Source organism: Neopsephotus bourkii, unplaced genomic scaffold (genome assembly GCF_033783945.1).
Source record: "Neopsephotus bourkii isolate Nb327-2 ecotype Australia unplaced genomic scaffold, CSIRO-AGI_Nbou_v1 NB_1234, whole genome shotgun sequence".
Taxonomy (NCBI): Eukaryota; Metazoa; Chordata; class Aves; order Psittaciformes; family Psittacidae; genus Neopsephotus; species Neopsephotus bourkii.
The window spans coordinates 4,437,480-4,459,163 of NW_026901719.1; the positions used below are offsets into that span (position 1 = coordinate 4,437,480).

The following is a 21,684-nucleotide window of genomic DNA, read 5'->3' on the forward strand; positions in this document are numbered from 1 at the left end:
GACCACCACTCCCTTTTCCTCTCCATTTTGCAATGCTGTCTATTCACTTTGGATTTAAATGCTAATAAACTCACAAGTAAGCTGCAGCAGCTGAAATAAATGCTGTAATTGTTAGTATGCGTTGAATGCCACAGATGATAGAGGGGAGAGACAGCTTTAAAACCAATTTACAAAGAAAAATGGTCTTGCATCAAGTTATATTCTTCACATACACTGAAATTCAAATTTGTAATACGCACTGATATATTTTTATAGTTACAGATCTCCTGTAAGCTTTAACTGTTCTATCAATACTTAAATGCTGTATCATCATGCACTTCATCCATGTACGTAAAAAAATGTGCAAAAGATCACTTCTCATTTTTATACATTCCTTGTTAATAACCTACTACCTAGACACACATTTAAATATACAACGGATGCACTATGACAGAAAGCACTGCTTCTAAATCCTGGAAGCAGCTCTGTGCATCCCTTCTCATAAAAGCTACAGAAGAATGACAAAAATACCCATGGAATCTACCCTTCTTGCTCTTCTTTGCAAAAAAAAAAACTGTTAAAAATTCAGAAAACAAGCAATGAAATTATATGCAAACTCACCAGTAATGTGGCTGGTGAATAGGAATGAAATTATTATTCATTATTTAACAAGCACAAGGATTAAAACAGAATAAAGTTACTAGGTAAGTGGTTAAAAGTAGGAACTTGGACCACATACCCCTGCCTACAGCTCCTACCTACCACAAGATGCTCTAAAGGCCAGAAATATAAATAGATACAAAAACAGATCCATCAACAGCTCTGAAATTAATGAACAAGCAGTCACTTGAAACTGGAAGAATGTTCCAGGTCAATGTCACTCTATGTGCTTTGGCATTTTCTGTAATTATTTGCTCAAAGACTCACACTCATGGAACAGAAAACTAGTCTGGACTGGCCAAGTATGGCCTTTTTGACATTCCTACTGCTCAAATAATTTCTGCAACTAAATCTTTTACCTGAACAACCAAAAGGGAAGAAAAACCAGCAAGCTTTAAGACACAGAAGAAACTGGAGAAGTAGCATGCACCCACATGCCTGACCCAGTGCCTCACACTCCCCTCAATCATGGTAATTGGTCAAATAAAATATTACCCCGTGCTATATCCATTTGTATGATTAGCTCATGGCTAAACCAGCAGTACCTTGCAGAAGAATACATGCAGAGCATGCTTCTGATGTCTACTACCACAGGTAGACGTTACAAAAGCGACCCACTACATTTCAGAGTGATTCTGGAAACATTCATTTATTGCTTATTAAGTTGCACCATAAACTAACCAGACAATTATTTGCAAGACACAGCAACAGCTCAGTTCTGGAGAAAGCCTTCTTGAATTTACCTTTTTAAATCTCAGAAGTCCTGTTTACCAGGACAGCATTTGCTCTGCAATGAATCTTTCCATGTGACAAAGCACGACAGGGAAGCAAAAAAAACCCAAACCCAAAGTACCCCAAAGACAACATATATTTGTTCCCTGAATTTTCAAATATGAAGTTAGCATTTCCTCTTGGGCTCTAAAGGCATGCATCTGAGGACTGCATGGCATGAATTAACTTCAGGCCCTTTGCTTACTCGGAGATTATATTAGCCAAAGTTAAATATGATGTCCCAATGCCAGTACTCATTAAATATTATTTTTCATAGAAAAGTAATATTGTGACCAAAATACTTTGCTTTTTTCTCACCCATAAAAAACACATCTTACCAAACTGAACAGTATTTCAGAGACAAAAAAACAACACCCCCTTGGCTAATACATCTCAATAACAGTGTTCAACATTCACTACTACGCTCTCTTCTTGTAAGCTTTAAAAAGTGACAGTGTTTTATGTGCCGTTCAAAATCTTTCTATCTTCCCTTCAGTTCTGAATTTTATCCTTTCTTTTCAAGTGACTATGTAAGCACCAAAAAGACAAAAGTACCATTAAACCCAACCATTGTACAGAACCTGGTCTACCAGAATCTCTCATCGCAGACCAATCAAGCTAAAACCTGAATATATATAATGAGTTTCTTTATTCTTCCTAGACTGGCTGGACAATCATACTAAAAGCACAAAAGGGTCTGTGACAGCATGTCCTAGATATTGCCTTAGGATAAAGAGGACTACTGTAATTTTCATCGAAGACAATCCTTTTGTTTACTAGAAAGACAGCGTTCATCTGTTTCAATGCATCTCCTAAAAAGTGACCCACACAATACGGTTTCCTCACTGCAAGATTCGAGATGCAATACACAGCATATGAAGGCAGCAGACACACTCGTCCCCAATCAAGACTCCCAGTGTAACTAAATCACAAAAGTGATTTCTATATAGAATTTGTAAGCACATTGCTAAATTCAGTTCTAAATCACTTCTCTCAGACCAACAATACGGCTCCGTCCCAAAAGCAAGCTTTTTGTAGGATGGCGCTGGGTAGGAAGTGATTATAGCAGAATTACCTGAACTAGGCAAAGGCCCTACAGTTCCCAAGGTAGCCATCCAGCAGCCAGGTCCTGTTGGAGCAGAAGTATCAATACGGATTCTGAATTTCTCCAAGTCCTCCCCCTGTACTTTAAGGGATGGTGTCACTATGAAAATACGAAAAGCTATCTTTTTTTAACTAGGAAGCAATATTATTACAATCACAGCGCTGCTTGTGCTTGTTTCATTACAATAAGTAACTCATTGGAGGAGTTATCAGTAACCATGCTTAGGTAGTTTTTAAATATTAATGGAAACCCCAGCTTTTCTTTTCCTTGACTTTTGGAATTGAAAGCAGCTCACAAGAAATGGCCTCAAGCCTGCTTCCAGCTCTCCTTTGATTCCACACTGGAGAGATCAGTGCTTTGACAAGTGTGAATTTTTTGTACTATCCATCTACTACAAACCTAAGAGGAGTATCTTGAGACACAATTTGAAAATGACCAGAAATTGTACAGGAAGTGCAACCGAACACAGGTTCTATCAGAAAGGCTATACCATTTAAACAACTTGCTCTCCTGAACAGAACAACCTTCAACCTCCTTGATTTTCCCCAGCATGAACTACAAGAAACCACAAATGACTGCAGTCATTTAGCTGAATGGAGGGGAACTGGAGTTCTTCCTAAGGCAAAGAGCCACACACCAGCAAGTCCCAAACAGCTAAAACCTTGCAGATAAGACTGAGCAGTAGTAGTTAACTCTCCTGTAAACAGACCATAAATATGTGGATTGTTTTTTCAGGGTTCCTTCCATCACCTACAATAGGTCATGGAAGAAACTACACAGGACACAAAAAGCAGTTCAACAGCAGTTGACCTGGAGCTGCTCTTCAACTGCTATTTCACCAATAGTGAAGGGAGATGCAATTCCTCACCCTTCATAAGGGATTGCTCAACCGTTCTTGCCACTGCCTCCCAAATCTTTTAGAGAGGAGGAAAGGATAAGCAAGTCTTTCATAGGCTGGGTCACACAGCAGGCAGGAAAACAGACACTGACCTGTGCTGCAAAAACTACCCAGCTCGCTATTCCCTCATTCTGCCCAAAAACATAAGCAGCAGCTATAAGCTTTTCATTGACTGTCTTCTTGGCAGAGATCAACTGGAAGCTGCAAGGGACATGCCAAAGCATGTAATGCTGCAGTGGCTGTCAAGAAAGAGAAACCAGGAACTGAGAATCTCATCCCTAAAACAGCCAAGTATTTGACAGAAATGCAATCAAATTAAAAGCTCAGCTGCACTCCAGGCTTAAAAAGAAAGGGAAAGATCTTGAAGGCTGCAATAGAGAACTCATTTATGCTCTTCTTTAATGAGAAGTACAGAATTGGCAACTTTTCTAGTAGATAAGTTGTTTCAAAGGCTGTCCCATGTAGCATCCACCCCAGCCACTGTCTAAGCAAGGCACTAGCCTGGTATGTTCTTGTCCATTCAGCTTTCAGGCGAATCTTAGAACCTCCAACAGCAAATGCCCAAGAAAGACTGTAAGAACAGAAACATCACCTAGCAACTCACATGGATGCTTCTGAATCTGCAACAGGACTTCACATCTCCTTTAACCAATGCTTCATAGACTAGCTAGGGTACCATTACCACAGGCAGAGGGTCCCAGTGCTGCACTGGCCACACATACACCCATTTTCCCCTGACTTTTCTACCAAACACCTTCAACCTCAAAACTACAACTCCCACCTGGCACCTTCGTCCACCATCCCCAACCCTGAAAGTGCTGGAGGTAATATGTCAGAAAGTGCACAGCACAACCCTGTCCCATGCTCCAGCACCACTGCCCCAGCACCAAAGTAATGTCTGGAGCAGAGTTACAGCTTTGCCAGCCCACATAGGTGACTCCCAGCATAAGGCATACTACCTCAAGGCAGGACAGATATAACAGGTTTGAAGACTATGAGCTACAGGGACACGCACCCTGGCTGAGGGGGGTGTGTGAGGGGTCCTGGCGAAATGTGCCACCACCCAAGGAGCGCAGTGAGCTCCAATGCTCACATTTGTCAGCTCAGGGACTGGGCCTCTGGCCTCCAGAAACCACACCCACTGCAGATCTAGAGAACTTTTTGTCCTCCTTCTCAGCTTTATCCTTCTTCTTTGGCACCAGCTGGAGAAGGCGGCTTTATGCAGGTTGTATCCCAATACCAAGGGTTGTTAACAGAGAGCCAAGCCTCATGCTGGCGAGGTAACCATCCCATGGAGGGGCAGCATGCCAGCATCACTCTCCTCTGCTTGCTATACAGAGTAGACATATAAAAATTATTACATTCACAGTAGGATGAAAGCCTACTACAGAAAGCACAGGCATAAGCTTAAGCATACAGTATGTCTTAATGGACCACTACAATTTTAAGTAATTCCTTAGGATACACAGAAAGTATTTCCCTGCATATTTGAACAAAAGAGTAAAAATAACTGAGTAGATCTACTGATCATGTAACTTAAGCTCAGCGTGCTCTCATTTAAAGCAACTCATTTAACGGCACTAATTAGCAGGCAATACCTCACCTTTGCAGAAAAACAGATTACAATGCCAACTTGGAAAGACTGAGCAGGATAAAACTGCAAATCTGTATCACATAATAAATTAAATATTTCACTATCTTTCACTCTCAAACACTTTTTTTTTTAAACACAAAAACCCCAAAACCCATAAATGTATTGGTGTTCTATTTCTATAATACTCTGAATTAAAGGCCTTTAAAACACATCTGTTACAGAGCCTGAAATGTCATAGCACCATCCTCAACCACTTCTGCCTACCAGTTTATAAGGGGACATCAGAAGTATTAAATCTCGCCCTGTCATAGTCCCTAAGACAAACCACAACAACTTCCTGCCTACTGAAAGCTCTAAACCATGTACAAACCATGATGGAGACCTTCACTTTTTCACCCTAAGTCACAAAACCCAAAAAAATCCCTTATTTATTCAGAATCAGCAATGCCATACACCACTGCTGCCAGGAGGCTGCGAGGCCCAGGCTGCCTTGCCCAGCCACACCAGAGAAATAAGCTCTCGCTGGAAGCCTCCCAGCATGCTTCCTCCCTTCCCTGCAGACAGCAAGTGCCTGCTGCCACTGGAGAGGAAAAGCAAACCCAACTGCATGCAACTACACTGCTAGCCAGCTTGCTGCGACACCAACCCTGCCTACATTACCTCCTGACAGGTGAACACCCACAAGGCAAGGCTGCACCAAAATCAAGCCCATCTCAGCGCAGGCGGATGGAGAGTTGATCACTCTTACAAAAGCGGTGGCAGAAATACCAGTTATTTTGCTGAAGGCAGATGTGGAGGAGTGCATGGACACTTCACTTAGACAGACAGCTGTTTATCAGGTTAACAGGGTGTGCCTTTAAAGGAAGTTAATTAATTTCACCTCTCCTCATCAACACCAATATTAAAACAAAACACCAGAAAAACACTCTTAGCTTCTGATTAGTCCTTCAGAGTGGAGAAATGAAAACAAGGGGAAAGACTTAGTCATCCCTGTTCTCTGTCCCTCGCTGCCCAGCCCAGTGTCTCACAGGCTGCCACAACGTTGCTTCTGTCACCAGAGATCCTTCCATTCCTTTTGCATAGTTCTTCCCCTCCCTTCCTGGCATCCTTCTCCATGCCCTTCCTCCAGCCATCCACACCCAGCAAAACTTTCACACAACATTCACTTTTCCTTGAGGCTCACAAACACAGAAGGTAACCAGGCAATTAAAATCTCCCAGCAATTTGAGTAGCCTTTGGTTTAAACCCTATTGCAATTCAAGAACCTGTATTGTATTTACAGGTGACTTGGGGTGTTTAATAATTGCAGTAAAAATTAGGTGCTGCTGCTCTGGATGGAGCTGAGCCAAGTGAGGAAACTGCTATCACTGATTCCTCTCAAGACACTACTGCTTCCTCAGATGTGTATGAATAATGGTGTATAATCAGTCAAATCAACCCAAGAAGTACCAAAAGCCACAGATCTGGTCAAGTCCAATTCATTTTGCTGAATGTGAATTAAGCTAGACACAAAAAGCAAGATGTGACTGCTGTACAAAGAACTATACTGCTTTTAAGCTATTATAAACACACTAGCTGGTGTAAATCTGTGTGTGACAACATGGAAATTGCTAGGAACAGGGACTGCTGGTTTTTATTATGCCTTGTTCACCTCAGAGGAAAACGCTGTCCTTATGCTATCAGCAAGCAGCAACCTCAGCCCTGCTCTGCTGCTCACGCAGGGGCCTCAGAGCAAAGGGCTTTCTGGAATCATCAGGACACGGGGGGCACAGCGCTGACAGCCCAAAGGCGTCTCGTTCCGCCTGCTCCATGCTTTGTTCTTGGCCCTCCCAAGCCCCGCTGAATGCTCGCATCGTGCCACAAAATACACACGCACTTATGTGCATACACATATATGTAAGCACACGTAGCGACCCGGGCACACACGCGGTGAGAGGTGGGCTACAGACACCACTGCTCCAGGCCACCCAGGCACCAACAGACCCGAGATGGGTGCAGCAGCCCACCTCCGCAGCACACACCGCCGCCGGCCATAGCCGCCTGGATCGACGAGGGGAACCAAAGCGGCACGTTCCGGCCGCCTCTCGGGCCCGCCAGGCCCTTCACTGGACGCTGCAGGAGGCGGGGCAGCTCCGCGCACCACAGCCCGGCACAGCAGCCCCAGTGCCTGGCCCGCTCCTTCCCAACCGCCAGGGCGGGGGTTGGCCCCATCCGGTGTCGGGCGCGCAGGCGGCACTGACAGGGACAATGACCGCTACCGGGCCCCGCGCACCCACCTCCCGCTCCGCCACACGGGCCAGACCCCGCACCCTGCCGCCCGCCCGAGCGGGCGGGGCCTGACCAGGCCCCATCAAGGCCGTGGGGCCGCCACCGGCCCCACACTCACCCCCAGCGAGGCCGCCTCTAGAGCTGCTGCTGCTGCTTCCGCCGCCGATGCCTCCCGCCACCCTCTCCGGCCGCAGCCGCTCCGCCCCGAGCAGGTGCCCGGCGAGGAGGCGGGGCGGGTCCCGACGGGCCGTGCCGGCCGCAGCCGCTCCCTACGGGCGCGGCGGAGCGAAAGGGCGGGCGGAGGGCGGGCGCCCCGGAAGAGGAGGGGCGGGCGGGGCCCTGGCCTCCTCGTGTTCCCGTTGCTGGCGGCTTCCCCGCGGCCGCTAGCTCCCGTGCCGCGCCCACCGTAGCCACCACCAGCTGACCAGGACCTGAACCCCTACCGGTGGTGGGCTTTTAGCAGCTCCCTGCGGCCAATCCTTAGCGGCCGACGGCCCTTCCCGCAGGATATTCCGAGCTGCGAGGAGCCCCTCAGCTGGGAAGGCGCATGAGGAGCCGCCCCCTCCCGGGACACCTCCCACCAGGCTCCTCTCGGCCTGGGAGCCGCTGCCTGTTCCTCCGGGGGGCGGAGGGCGGCCGGAGCAAGGCAGTCCTGTAGCGCCGGAGTGTGCCTGAGTGACGCCGTGATCCCAGCCCTGGTTCCCGCTGGTCTGCGCCGCGGTGGGTCTGGCAGGAAGGGCTTGGTCGGAAGGACAAGCTTTGTCCGGGAGCCGGTGGGATAAAGCCCGCAGCTGAGCCTCTGCGGAGCGGAGCGGTGGCGAAGCCGCACACCGCCCGGGCCTGCCGCCGGCTCGCCTGTCAGGGTCTGCTCCTGAGAGGCTTGAGGCGCTTCTAGGAAGGCTTCGGAGAATTTTCCAAGGCTCCCTTCAAGGTCCTGAAGTGCCCGTGTGAGTGTGTGTGCCGCAGTACTGCAGCGCTCCCTTCCCGGGGAGATAGGATCGATCCCAGCGATTTAAACGCCCTCCCTTGAAGGCCCCTCGGAGGCGCTGCCTTGGTTGTCAGTCATGATACCCAGCAGGCCCAACGGGTTTGGCGTCCGAGTGAACGCTGGGTGAGTTTTTCCTTTAGGAGCTGTAAACGGCAGGAGCACATACCACACATACTGAAGCGCTTTCAAAACGGGGTATCTTCTTATGCTTGAAAACCATCTGGGAATAGGTTTAAAGATCATGCAAAACCACAAGTAAAAGAAGACACACTCTCAGGGTTACATTAGGCAACCGATGTTGCCAGTCAAGGATTGTATTAGTTTGCTGCACTGTCAGAACAACTCATTAGTGTAAGTTTGATCAGATGCAGGTATATGCTTTTGTTTTAGGTCAAACACAAAATTGATGTTGCGCTTTTATTTTTACAGTAGTTGCAGGAAAATGGGTGATACCTGATCCATGATCAATACAGCAGCCCAGGCAGATGACACCTGATGCAGCGTAAAGCTTGCCAAAACCCAAGTCTGTCAGCACTCTTTTTTAACAGATTTTTTAACAAATAAATTTAAACCCCCAAAGAGCCAGAATCAGCTGAGTTAGGGAGTCTTCACATTTCTGATCTATCTTAGAGCCATAGTACTGCATTTACTCCGTCATCATACCATGGTGAACAGGGTGAAGTTTCTGTTCACTGCACAAAGACTGGAGAGGAAGGGTTGCTTACTGGTCACCCCTTCATTAGATGTACTTCAAAGAAGTGATCTCTTGTTTCCTCATGTTCCCAGCACCAGCATGGGCTGCCAACTTCATCCGCCCTTTGACTTTTAGCTGCTGACATCTTGCTACCCTGCATTTATAGGGCTGTTCTTTTAGCAGAGCATTACCTTCAGACCCCCATCTTCTCAACCTTGGTGGCATTGCTGTAGATGGGACTGAGGGATTCCTCTTCACAGCTATAGATCCAGTCACTGTCTTTGTCTGCAAGATCCTATCTGATTCTTCCTGGACTGGCTCAAACACAACCCCACATGACTGCCATACATAATAACTTCCTGCGTTCACCAACACACTTGGAAATTCTCATAACAAAAGCATACAGAAGTGTAAGATTATTTTTAAATTTGGTAATGGTGTCTTCCCAATTAAAAGGGATTGCAAAAAAAGATTTACTGAACTATTGGCATAAAAATACAGTGGCAGGCTGCACTGACCCCTGCTTGCCGCCTCTTTACTGTGCTGATATTTTTGTCAATAGGAGCTTGGGGTGAGAACTGGGCAGAGCAAGCTTTAGGTCAAGAAAGTGAGACTAAAGCAGGCAGATGCAGTTAATCTGCACCTTCCCAAAAAAACCTGGGCCAGCCTGGGGGGCTCAGCCAGACACTACCAGTTTGGCAAACCCTTTAAAATACTGTACAGGTAACTGTATAGGTAGCTACAGTTTCACCGTCAAGATTGGGAAAGTCAGACTAACAGAACAAAGATTTGGTTTTACTCCCTGCTTCAGCCAGTGTAGTGGTTTGCCTGTTCCCTGTGTGGAGGGAGACTAGTGTGAAACACAAAACTAAACAGATTGTCTCTCTTGAAGCAAAAACTCGTGCAAAGCACGAAGTACAGGCAAACCAACTCTGTGTGTGCATGAGAAACTTCTACATTACATAAACTAAATTATTATAAACTTCATTATTATCCTGTTTGCTGCCTATTTATTTGCCTCAGATGCAAATAAATAACTTGCCTCTTGATCCAATATACATTTATGGACACTATTCCAGTGGATAGTAAGTACAAAAGGGTCTCAGTGGTTGGGACTGTATAGTCTAAGAAAACAAGAGCTTTAGCACACTTTACGAATTAAATTAGTATTCAAAGCAGCATCTGTTAGTAGTTCCACAGCGTCATTATTCTCTATCTGTAAATGGCAAAGGGTATTCTATTGCACAAGACTCAGCAATTACTTCTTATTAAGACTAATTATTTTACTCTATTTCCATGTTTTTTTTTCTAATTAAGTATCATTAGAATAGAGAATAGCTTTCATATTCCTTTAATGTTTCATTCAGTAAACATTCCCTCTGGAAAGAGCATGGCTGCGGTTTGCATGCTAAATACCTAGAAATGATGAATGGAAGTCACCTAGAACTGAAGGGCAGAAACTAGCCCTCAATAGCAGACAGCCCCTATGTACCTGCTCTTTCAAGGAGGCACTTCCAGAGAAGTTGTGGCTGCCGCATCCCTGGCAGTGTTCAAGGCCAGGTTGAACAGGGCTTGGAGAAACCTAGTCTAGTGGAAGGTGTCCCTGCCCATGGCAGGGGGGTTGGAACTGGGTGAACTTTAAGATCCCATCCAACACAAACCATTCTGTGATTTTGTTTTCCACATGAAACATTACTACTGGCACTGAACTTTGCTGAATTGTAGTGTGTTTTGGTTTTGTTTTAAGTGGAAATAAAACTTTCCTTGCTCCCCGGCAAGGTCAGGCAGAGAAGTGGGCAGAGCAAGGGAGCCTGAGCTGTGCTGGGGAGCACTGCCTGGGCTTTCCCATGCTGCCAGCAGGCTTCACCACCACAGCAGCCAAGGCTCAATGTCTGTTCTCCGCTTAGGTGGACCAGGTAAATGAAATTAAAAGCTCTTTGTAGGTGGTGGGTTAGCTTGGTTGTCATACACAATTCATTTTGGTCTCTGCAGACAAAGTCCGTAGATGGAAATACTGAAATGGGAATAAGCACAGTGGAGCAGCAAGAGAGGGTCTGGTGGGGTCAACATCTGCAAAGGGCTGGTCCACCACTGAGAACGGTTGTCCAAGTGTAACCATGGTTTTACCAGCCAGCCATTTGTACTTTCTAAAGGGAAATGTTTTGTTGGTACTTCACTATCTTGTTATGTCCCCTGGTAAGATTAAGATGGCTTCATTAACTTATATCTGTGTTCCTGCAGGAGTTTCACATTTACGGTTTCTTTTTACATGGCTCACCAAACACCCCTAAGCTTTAGTGCAACCAGGCCCTTTTTTCTTTGAGTTTTATCAAAATACTCTCACCAGACCACAAAGCATTTCTCCTGTCTTGAAACAAGAGCAAGATGCCTAATTCTTTGAAGGCACAGTATTCATTTGACTGTTATTAATCATCATCATCATAATCATTTACCTCTCAGGGAAACAAAATTAAGTAAACCTCTAAATCCACAGCAAAGCTCTTTCTCTTACGGAAAAAGAGATGCTGGAGTTTAGGTCAACTTCTGAGCTTGCTTGTTGAAATAACTTCAAATCTCCAATAGCTCATCCAGGCAAGGCAAGAAATTGGTCCAGAATAAAGCAAAGAACCCCCAATTCACTTATAAGAACTTTTTTTAACAGCTTTCTGTGGAACTGTGATGTTTTTGTCAGTCTAGGCTCAAAGCAACAGGTAGAGATTCCTTCCTTAGTTGAGGAAGTAAGTCCTACATTATTCAGCTTTGAAATTTAAGGAAAGCTGTAAAGTAATTGTTTAATTAAAACCCAGAGGAACGTGAGATGATGACTGACTGCATGACTTGTCTCTGATTGTATCACCAGATAACTCTTTCAAGAGAGCCTGTAGTGAGGCTAGGCTCTCATGATGTAATGCTGCCTGTATGTTTTATTTATAAGGTTATCATGACTTTCCTGTAACAACATGTGAAAATGCACTGTTGCTGCTGGGTGTACGGCCCATGTAAACCCAGTAGGATTTTGGCAAAATACCAGTGAAAACAATCTCAGTGCATGAATTAACACCAATGTGTGACATAAATACAGTAACAGGATTTTAAAAGCAAAGGCTTTGAACCAGGCTTATCACCCAAGAGGCCACAGCAGATGAATTTGAGGAAGGCAGAGGCACATAATGGCTGCATTTATTTGCCTTGCAAGAGCTAGATCTTGGAAAGATGACAGGAGAAACTCCAGTGAAACAGCAGGATGAAAATCATAGAATGGTTTGGGTTAGAAGGGACCTTAAAGATCATCCAGCTCCACCCCCCCGCCACGGGTCAGGACACCTTCCACTAGACCAGGTGGCTCAAAGCCCCATCAACCTGGCCCTGAACCCTGCCAGGGATGGGGCAGCCACAGCTTCTCTGGGCAACCTGTGCCAGTGCCTCACCACCCTCTTTTCCTTCCCACCTTCCCATTTCCAAAGGGAAGAATTTCTTCGTTTTATGTAACCTAATTCTATCCTCTTTCAGTTTAAAGCAATTCCTCCTTGTCCTGTTCCTACATGCCCCTGCAAAAAGTCCATCCCCAGCTCCCTTAGCTGTCCTAAGGTCTCCCTGGAGCCTTTTCCAGACTGAACAACCCCAGCTCTCTCAGCCTGTCTTCATAGGAGAAGCACTCCAGCCCTCTGATCATCTTTGTGGCACTCCTCTGGACTCACTCCAACAGGTCCATGTCCCTCCTATGTTGGGGGTCCCATGGCTGGACACAGGACTGCAGGTGGGTACAAGAAGTCTGAGGAGTGATAAAATTTCAACACGTCCAGCTTGACAGGACATTGTGGGCATAGACTGGTGTTCATTTGTGTTCAGAACTTTAACAGTAATTACATGGTAGTAAATATGTGCAAAGCATCTTGGCATTCTTCAGCAGCTGTTACCTTCACCCATAGTGCTTCCTCTCCCTCATTCCATCACTCATTTATATGCTAAATCCACCAGCAACTCCATTTGCTACAGGACACTTTCTATCCTGAAAACCAACACTGGCCCAAGAACATCAGCATAAATTAACCTTGTAAAAACACAGGTTAAAACCACAAATGTTTCTTGTCAAAAGTAAAGAAATTCTGACCTGGTCTTCACTTGGGGACCTTTTATCCATTTCTGACCAGGATTATATTCACTGCCTGTGCCAGTGGTGCTTTGTTGCTGTCCCCAGCAGAGTACAGCACATACTCAGTCTCAAAAAACCTTCCTGGACTTTTTGCTTCTCTTCCAGCTGTGATGTGGGCAGGCTTTGTCCAGAAGATGTGAGAATAAACTCATTCCAGCAGTCAACCACCAGAATTTATATTCTCTTGAATTTGTGTCTTTGAACTGATAAGAGGTTTATGAAAAAAAGAAGAAGGAAGGAGTGAAAACTGTTCGTGATTGAGACCTCACACCAGGGAAACGGGAGTAACTCCAGAGAACGTATTTGTTTAAACTACCATAGCTCTGCATATATAAGATGCTAATAATAGTATTCAGACAGTGTTGCCATCTGTATTTTAAAAGAGAGAAGTTACTCTGAAAAGGGATGTGTGAGCGTAATGTTAATATCATGCTACAGACATCACCCTGATCCTGCTTACTGTGCTGCTCATGTATTAAGTTTGGTGAGAGTGGCTGTTATTTCTAGAAGAAATGAGGAAATACCATCAGAGCAATTTCCCTGACTGTGAACATCTCTCATACCCATTATTTTTCTCTCCAGCTATGTAATTGTATGCTCTTGGGTCCAATCCCATACAACATCAATCATCTACATCTGCCATTGACATCAAGTTATTCCTTTTAGACACAGCAAGAAGACACGAGAGATAATACAAAACTTCAGGTTTGGGCTCTTAATGCAACTACTTAAAAAACTTATTCTTAGAGCAAGGACTTCACAGAGCACGCAGCACATTACTTACCATTTATTTAATCTCTCCTGTATGTTGTTTTTTTCTGGGAATCATTAAGGCTTGATTTCAGCAGGGATACACATCTGTTTCGGTAAAGCTCCCAACCGAACATCACACACTAGCTTCCAGAGCGTTTATTTTGATCCTGAAAATTGCAGGCCTCAGGTAGTCATCAAACCCACTAGTTTAAAAACATCACAACCTCAGTCTTGAATCATTAGAAATGCTATAAAACATACACAGACTGGAGAACAAACAAGGCAACTGAGAAGAAAACAAGTCCAAAACTATCCTGGGGGTAAAGAAACCATTTTCTTATACTTCATGTAATTATCTTAAAAGCTTAAGCACCCTTTCTCTTAGTGTGTCTGCCTGCAATTTGAAGGGCTTTTACACTTAACAGGTTGCTTCAACAGACAAGTTAAATTGGCCAGCTGGGTGAACAGCATCATCTACTCTGCAGCTATAGACCATAAGGATAAGAGAAATGATGGGATAAAAAAAGTAGGGGAAGAGACTAACATTATGACTTGCAGTGTTCTGGACTGATATTATTGCCACTAATAGCAATAACAAAAATGCAGATGAATAGCTTACATTTTCTATGTTTAAAAGTATGTATTCTGCACAGATAAAATGAATTTTACACCTCTTTTTGTTCAGATCAGAATGAAAAAACAGAGATAATTGCATTCAATTATAACATACATTGTATTTTCCAGGTTTCAGCATAGAATCATAGAATCATAGAATAGTTAGGGTTGGAAAGGACCTTAAGATCATCAAGTTCCAACCCCCCTACCATGGGCAGGGACACCTCGCTCTAAACCATATCACCCAAGGCCTCGTCCAACCTGGCCTTGAACACTGCCAGTGAAGGAGCATTCACAACCTCCCTGGGCAACCTATTCCAGTGCCTCACCACCCTAACAGGAAATAATTTCCTCATATCCAATCTAAACTTCCCCTGTTTCAGTTTTAACCCATTACCCCTTGTCCTATCACTACAGTCCCTAATGAAGAGTCTCTCCTCAGTATCCCTATAGGCCCCCTTCAGATACTGGAAGGCTGCTATGAGGTCTCCACGCAGCCTTCTCTTCTCCAGGCTGAACAGCCCCAACTTTCTCAGCCTATCTTCATATGGGAGGTGCTCCAGTCCCCTGATCATCCTTGTGGCCCTTCTCTGGACTTATTCCAACAGTTCCATGTCCTTTTTATGTTGAGGACACCAGAACTGAATACAATACTACAGGTGAGGTCTCACAAGAGCAGAGTAAAAAGGCAGGATCACCTCGTTTGACCTGCTGGTCACACTCCTTTTGATGCAGCCCAGGATACGGTTGGCTTTCTGGGCTGTGAGCGCACACTGAAGCCGGCTCATGTTCATTTTCTCATCGACCAACACCCCCAAGTCCTTCTCTGCAGGGCTGCTCTGAATCTCTTCTCTGCCCAGCCTGGAGCTGTGCCTGGGACTGCTCCGACCCAGGTGTAGGACCTTGCACTTGGCATGGTTAAACTTCATGAGGTTGGCATCAGCCCACCTCACAAGCGTGTCAAGGTCCCTCTGGATGGCATTCCTTCCCTCCAGCGTAGCAACCGAACCACACAGCTTGGTGTCATCAGCAAACTTGCTGAGGGAGCACTCAATCCCACTGTCCATGTCAGCGACAAAGATGTTAAACAAGGCTGGTCCCAACACCGATCCCTGAGGGACACCACTCGTTACTGGTCTCCAGCCTGACATTGAGCCATTGACCACAATTCTTTGCATGTGGCCATCCAGCCAGTTCTTTATCCACTGAGTAGTCCATCCATCAAATTGATGTCTCTCCAATTTAGAGACAAGGATGTCGTGTGGGACAATGTTGAACACTTTGCATAAGTCCAAGTAGATGACATCAACTGCTCTACCCCAGTCCATCAGTTCCGTAGCCCCATCATAAAAGGCCACCAAATTGGTCAGGCAGGATTTCCCCTTAGTGAAGCCATGCTGGCTGTCACCAAGCACCTTGTTGTTTTTCATGTGCCTTAGCATGCCTTCCAGGAGAATCTGCTCCAAGATTTTGCCAGGCACAGAGGTGAGACTGAGTGGTCTGTAGTTCCCTGGTTCATCCATTTTCCCCTTCTTGAAAATGGGGCTTATATTTCCCTTTTTCCAGTCGTTGGGCACTTCACCTGACTGCCATGATTTTTCAAATATGATGGCCAGTGGCTTAGCAACTTCATTCGCCAGCTCCTTCAGGACCCGTGGATGGATTTCATCAGGACCCATGGACTTGTGCACGTTCAGATTTTTAAGATGGTCTCGAACCAGATCCTCTCCTACAGTGGGCCCAAGGTCTTCATTCTCACAGTCCCTGCGTCTGCCTTCCAAGACTTGGGTGGTGCGGTCAGAGCCTTTGCCAGTGAAGACTGAGGTAAAGAAGTCATTCAGAACCTCAGCCTTCTCCAAATCCTGTGTAGCTAGTTCACCTGAGAGCTTCCTGAGGGGGGCCTACGTTCTCCCTAATCTGTTTTTTATTTGCTATGTACCTGTAGAATCCCTTCCTGTTATCCTTAACATCCCTAGCCAGGTTTAATTCCACCTGGTCCCTAGCTTCCCAGACAACATCCCTGTACTCTTCCCAGGCCACCTGTCCTTGCTTCCACTTTTTATAAACCTCTTTTTTCATTTGAGTTTTCCTCAGCAGCATAGTAACCCACCCCCACAATTTTCAGAATCTAATACTGATACTGAAAACCAACACCCCAAACATCAGGTAGCTGACACTTATGTATGTTTGTGCACACAGGCACAGAGGCAGCACAGGTAAACAACCACTCTCCATGTTCTTTTTCAAGGCAACCAATAGCTTGAAAAACATTCTAAAATGAGAGCAAAGAAAGAGTAGTTTTCAGTCCCTAACTTGTTTTCATATAGGGAGGGCATGGGAAGGGGTAAGGAAGAAGTCCCACAAGTTGCTAAAGCAGAAGGAGCAGCAGTTTATGCTCACTGATTCATTTGTGCCATTTACAGGACAGTCTCCTTGTGCAAGATATGGGTTGTGGCTTAAGAGCAAACAAGAAATAGACCTCACAGAGTAAACAGTCTTCAGCTCCTGAATATTAACCCACTGACATTTTAATACAGGCAAGCGACCACAGTTTAAACCTCTACGTGAAGGATGTCCGCTGTCTACTAGGGTTTCCAGGCTGCTTTGCAGCACTGAAGCCTCACAGGTGTTCTGGGACCCCCTGCTTCTCTGACCAGCTGTGACTGACGCTGAAGGCCACTGCACTACCACAGGCACATGGGGTTGTGGAGCAGTGAAAGAGCTATGTCATGGTTTAACCCCAGCCAGCACTAAGCCCCACACAGCCACTTGCTCACTCTCTCCTGGTGGGATGGGGGAGGGAATTTGAAGAGTAGAAGTGAGAAAACTCGTGGGTTGAGATAAAGCCACTAACAGGTAAAACAAAAGCCACATATGCAAACAAAGCAAAACAAGGGATTAATCCAGCACATCCCATGGTCAGGCAGGTGTTCAGACATGACCTGGAAAGCAGGGCTCCATCATGGCAGTGGTGACTTCAGCAGATAAACACCATCACTCTGAATGTCCTCCCTCTCCTAACCCTTCCCCAGCTTTATATGCTAAGCATGACTCCATACGGTATGGAATATCCCTTTGGTTGCTTGGGGCCAGCTGTCCCAGCTGCGTCCCCTCCCAGCTCCTTGTGCACCTGCAGCCTGGTGGGGTGGTGTGAGGAGCAGAAAAGGCCCTGTAAGAGCAAGACCAGAAACGATCTCTGTGTAAGCACTGCTCAGCAATAGCTAGAACATCCCTGAGTTATCAACATGGTTTCCAGCACAAATCCAAAACACAACCCCATACTGGCTGCCATGAAGAAAATCAACTCTACCCCAGCCAAAACTAGCTCAAATGCTCCACTGCCAATGCCTGAAATACAAGCAGGGTGGTGACAAGAGTGCCTGAGCTGTATATGCTGGTGAGGCTAGGAAGCAGTGAAAGCTTCTGTGTGAGAGGTGGCAGAGGGAAGATCCCCACCCCACCAGCCTGAGCAGCTATCTCTGCTATTTCTATTGTTTTCTGCACACATGTAATTTGTATAATTACAAGAGAGAGGATGATTTTCCCCACCCTTCTACCTCCTAATTGCTACATGAAAATACAGCCTTGGGTTCCAGATCTACCCCTCACTGATACTATTTTGGGTTGAAATTAACTCACTGGGGAACCAGGAGGTCTGCTCCAGGCCTTTGCTAAGGCCTGAGACAAACTTTGGGTGTGGGGCAACACCACAGAAAGTGATGCTGAACCTAACTAGACAGCTATTGCAATGATCAGTTACCTCACAGGTATTATTTATGTATTAGAAACTTACTTATAGTTACATAAGTTATTGAAAATAAAGCATTAGTGAGATGAACTGTCCCCATGGAAAGTACTAATATACCTCACAATAAAAGTAGATCTTCTCATTTTTGACAGATGTTATTATTAAAAAAAAAAAAAAAAAGATAGTAATTGTAGAACATTTTCCCCCAGTGTTTCACTATAAAACTAACAGCAGATCCAGACTGACCTCTTTCTAAGCAGCAGCACATGAATGGAGCTTGAAGCAAAGTTTAGCATTTATGTCATGGGAACCCTTATGGAACACTCTTGCACACTAAACACAACAGTGCCTACTGACCACAACTCCAAAGTTTTCTTTTTCCTGTTTTCTTTGCCAAGTAATAACCCAGAGAGCTGAAGCAGTGGCTGCAAACTGGCCTGTATACTGTCAGATGCTACAGTCTAGAAGCCCTCATTAAGGTTCTTCTGCCACCTGTCCTGGGGTCAGCAGTAGCAGTCATTTTTCTTTCTTAGTGGCTGCTGCAGTGCTGTGTTTTTCACTTTCAGCCTGGGAACAGTGCTGATAACACCGGGGTTTTTAGTTGTTGCTCAGTAATGTTTACTCTGACCAAGGACTTTCTGAGTCTCATGCTCTGCCAGGGAGGAGGGGAAGCCGGGAGGAAGCAGAGACAGGACACCTGACCCAAACCGACCAAAGGGGTATTCCATACCACAGCACATCATGCCCGGTACAGGAACTGGGGGCAGTTACCCCAAAGGGCTAGATCACTGCTTGGGTCAGGCTGGGTATCGGTCAGCGGGTGGTGAGTGGTTGTATTCTCTTCCCTTGTTATTTCCCTTATCATTATTATCATTGGTGGCAGCAGCAGTGATTTGTGTTATACCTTAGTTACTGAACTGCTCTTATCTCAACCCGTGGGAGTTACATTCTATTGATTCTCCTCCCCATCCCTCTGGGAGCAGGGGGAGAAAGATGGGGGAGTGAGCGAGCGGCTGCATGGTTCCGGGTTGCTGGCTGGGCTTAAACCACGAACACCACCGTTCTGCATTTCCTCAGTGTGTTGGCAAGACCTCAGAAAACAAACTAATATATGGCAAAGGAAACAATGGTGAAACATTCTGAGACTCTGACAACTGCTCCTTCATTCGGTATTACACCCTCCTTCAGAGAACACCTCAGAATAAATTAACACACATGTGTTTTTAAATTAGTCATATTTTTGCTAGGAGTAATAAGCACCAAGAAACAAGTTAGATTCATAAATGAAAATGTATTTCACCTTTATACATGCTATACAGGTCATGCAAATACAGAAATCTACAGGTTATACAATGACACCATAATAAAATATGACATTCATCAAACAAAATGTATCATAGCAAAACAAACTGGTTTTGTTTGTTTACTATTCAGGGAATAGATGAAGGGCTAATTTGGAAGACATAGTACCATGCTACAGCTTACTGCACAGTCAAAAGAAAGTATTTCTCTGAAGTACACTAACATAAACAGAGCTTGATTGCTGTAGGTATGATTTCTTTACACATCACACATGATGTCATTGGTTTCTTTCCCATTGCTGGCTTTAAAGAGCACAAGAACAGGGCTATAACTGAGCTCAAGCTATACTGTGAACCCCCTTACTAGTGGGAAAAAAAAAACCAAGCAAAAAAGAAACCCACCCCCCAAGTTTTGTGTTAGTGTCTGAAGAGAGCTGTATTTATAGTTTATTTTTATATGGAATTGGGCAAAAGTGTTCTCAAAGCAGCACAAGATCCAGCATAAAGTTATCTTAGTTCACCTGCAGAAATAAAGTTAGTACTGTATGGCACATAATGGCTAGATATTATACATCTCAATGTGACTTTTTCCATACATATGCATAGAGAATGTTAAGGGGGCTACAAGCGTTCCCCATGTGTGCCTTGGCCTTTGTATTTCTGCTGCAACATTCAGATGCTGTTTTGCTGCTGACTGAATCTTGTTTTGTAGAGCCTACAGGAAGACAAAATACTTCTCCACATGATAGAAAGCCCGCTGGTATTAATCAAGTGTCTGCATCTTCAAAGATTAACATATAATCTCAGCCCCCTGACCACTCATCACTTGGATCTACTACAACTATACTATATATATATATAAAAGGATTACACCAGGCGTTTTGCCTACATTGTTTACAGGTGTTACACAAGTATATTTTTAAACACATAGCTGACAGTCGCTCCTGAAATAATTAATATTAACCAGTAAGTGCTACTAGTGACTAGAAGTGTCAATATAATCATAACAGGATAGCTCCCACACTCCACAGTCAGTGAAAACGTTCTTCTGATTCCAGAAGTTGTACATCTTAAGCCTCTTCAGGTATAGTTTTGAATTATACACCTGCATAAGAGTTGCCAATAACTCCTTATTAAAGACAAAAAAAGATAGGCACAAAACTAACGTCCAGTATATTATTTCATTTCAATGCACTGTGGGCAAAACTCATCATTATTTACAAGAAAAAGACGTTTAAATGGATGAATGATAAAGCTGAGGGAAAAACTATTTCAAAAATAAAATGCACAGGTGTCACAGTGAGGTGTTGAGATGAGTTTTAAATTAAAAGTAGTAGTAAGTGCTTTATTAGCAGCTAAAGCTCAAATTCTAATGCACACTCGAGTCTTCCCTGAAACCATCACGCCTCTAGATCACTGGTTTCTACCAAAAGCAGCCAGTTATTCAACATATTCCCTGGGAAGACACAGTTGTAGTCAGCTCTGATTATTTGAAATCCAGTGCTCAAGGACTGCAGAAGCTCTTTCAAGTGACAAGCTCATATTTTACTGCCAGTAGCATCACTGGGATATAGCTCCTCCACAAATTGCTACCTCTGTCAATTAAAAAAAAAAGGAGAAGAATATAAAGTCAGCTGTGCAAGTTAATGACCTCAGTTTTTTAATTTAGAATACGCTCTCTCAAAAAATATAGTAAGGTGTCACTGAAGCCTACTATGCTATTTTACTATGCAGGCTTTCCAGGAGAAGTGATTCTACACCATGCAGTAACTATTTACGGGAGCAGAAAAGAGTAAGCAGGAACAGTAACTACCATTTTCTAGACTGGCCCCAGTTCTAACCGTTTTCTTCATGCAAACAGGCTCCAAAGACTTACAGGAAGGGTATTAATAAAGGGAAAACCCAACTCTTCTCACTATATTCTGTACGCATAAAGGATATGTTTCCATTTACCAGACGCTTTTGGTTGCTATGATATGCTCAGTTTGCATATGATGCCAGTTTACAGAGAGCTGCAAATATGAAGGATTACATGGCGTTTAAATATCTAGGAGATCAGCTTTCTTTCTCTCTCCACATATGCTGTTTACAACTGCTATATTTTTCTGGGAAGCTCGTAAGTAATCACAGCAATTTATCACATCTAAGGTATTTATC

General features: G+C 44.6%; 2 protein-coding genes and 1 long non-coding RNA gene across 10 annotated transcripts in view; 1 reads left to right on the plus strand and 2 right to left on the minus strand.

Annotated features, from left to right (window-relative positions):
• BCLAF3 (BCLAF1 and THRAP3 family member 3) overlaps nucleotides 1–7,415 on the minus strand; it is a 32,943-nt gene extending 25,528 nt beyond the window's left edge. For 2 of the 3 annotated variants that reach the window (XM_061364539.1, XM_061364538.1), the window contains exon 1: nucleotides 7,394–7,414. The gene's annotated coding sequence lies outside the window, so the exon portion shown is untranslated. Of the gene's footprint in view, nucleotides 1–7,393 lie in introns of all 3 variants that reach the window. The other variant, XR_009727080.1, reaches the window with a different exon arrangement.
• A 299-nt stretch (nucleotides 7,416–7,714) lies between these two features.
• Nucleotides 7,715–21,422, plus strand: LOC133218266 (uncharacterized). The gene is made up of 2 exons (XR_009727082.1): nucleotides 7,715–8,386; nucleotides 21,262–21,422. It is a non-coding gene; the product is annotated as an uncharacterized LOC133218266 (long non-coding RNA).
• Nucleotides 19,498–21,684, minus strand: part of MAP7D2 (MAP7 domain containing 2) — a 76,667-nt gene continuing 74,480 nt past the window's right edge. For all 6 annotated transcript variants that reach the window (XM_061364540.1, XM_061364542.1, XM_061364541.1 and 3 more), the window contains one exon: nucleotides 19,498–21,122. The gene's annotated coding sequence lies outside the window, so the exon portion shown is untranslated. The remainder of the gene's footprint in view (nucleotides 21,123–21,684) is intronic.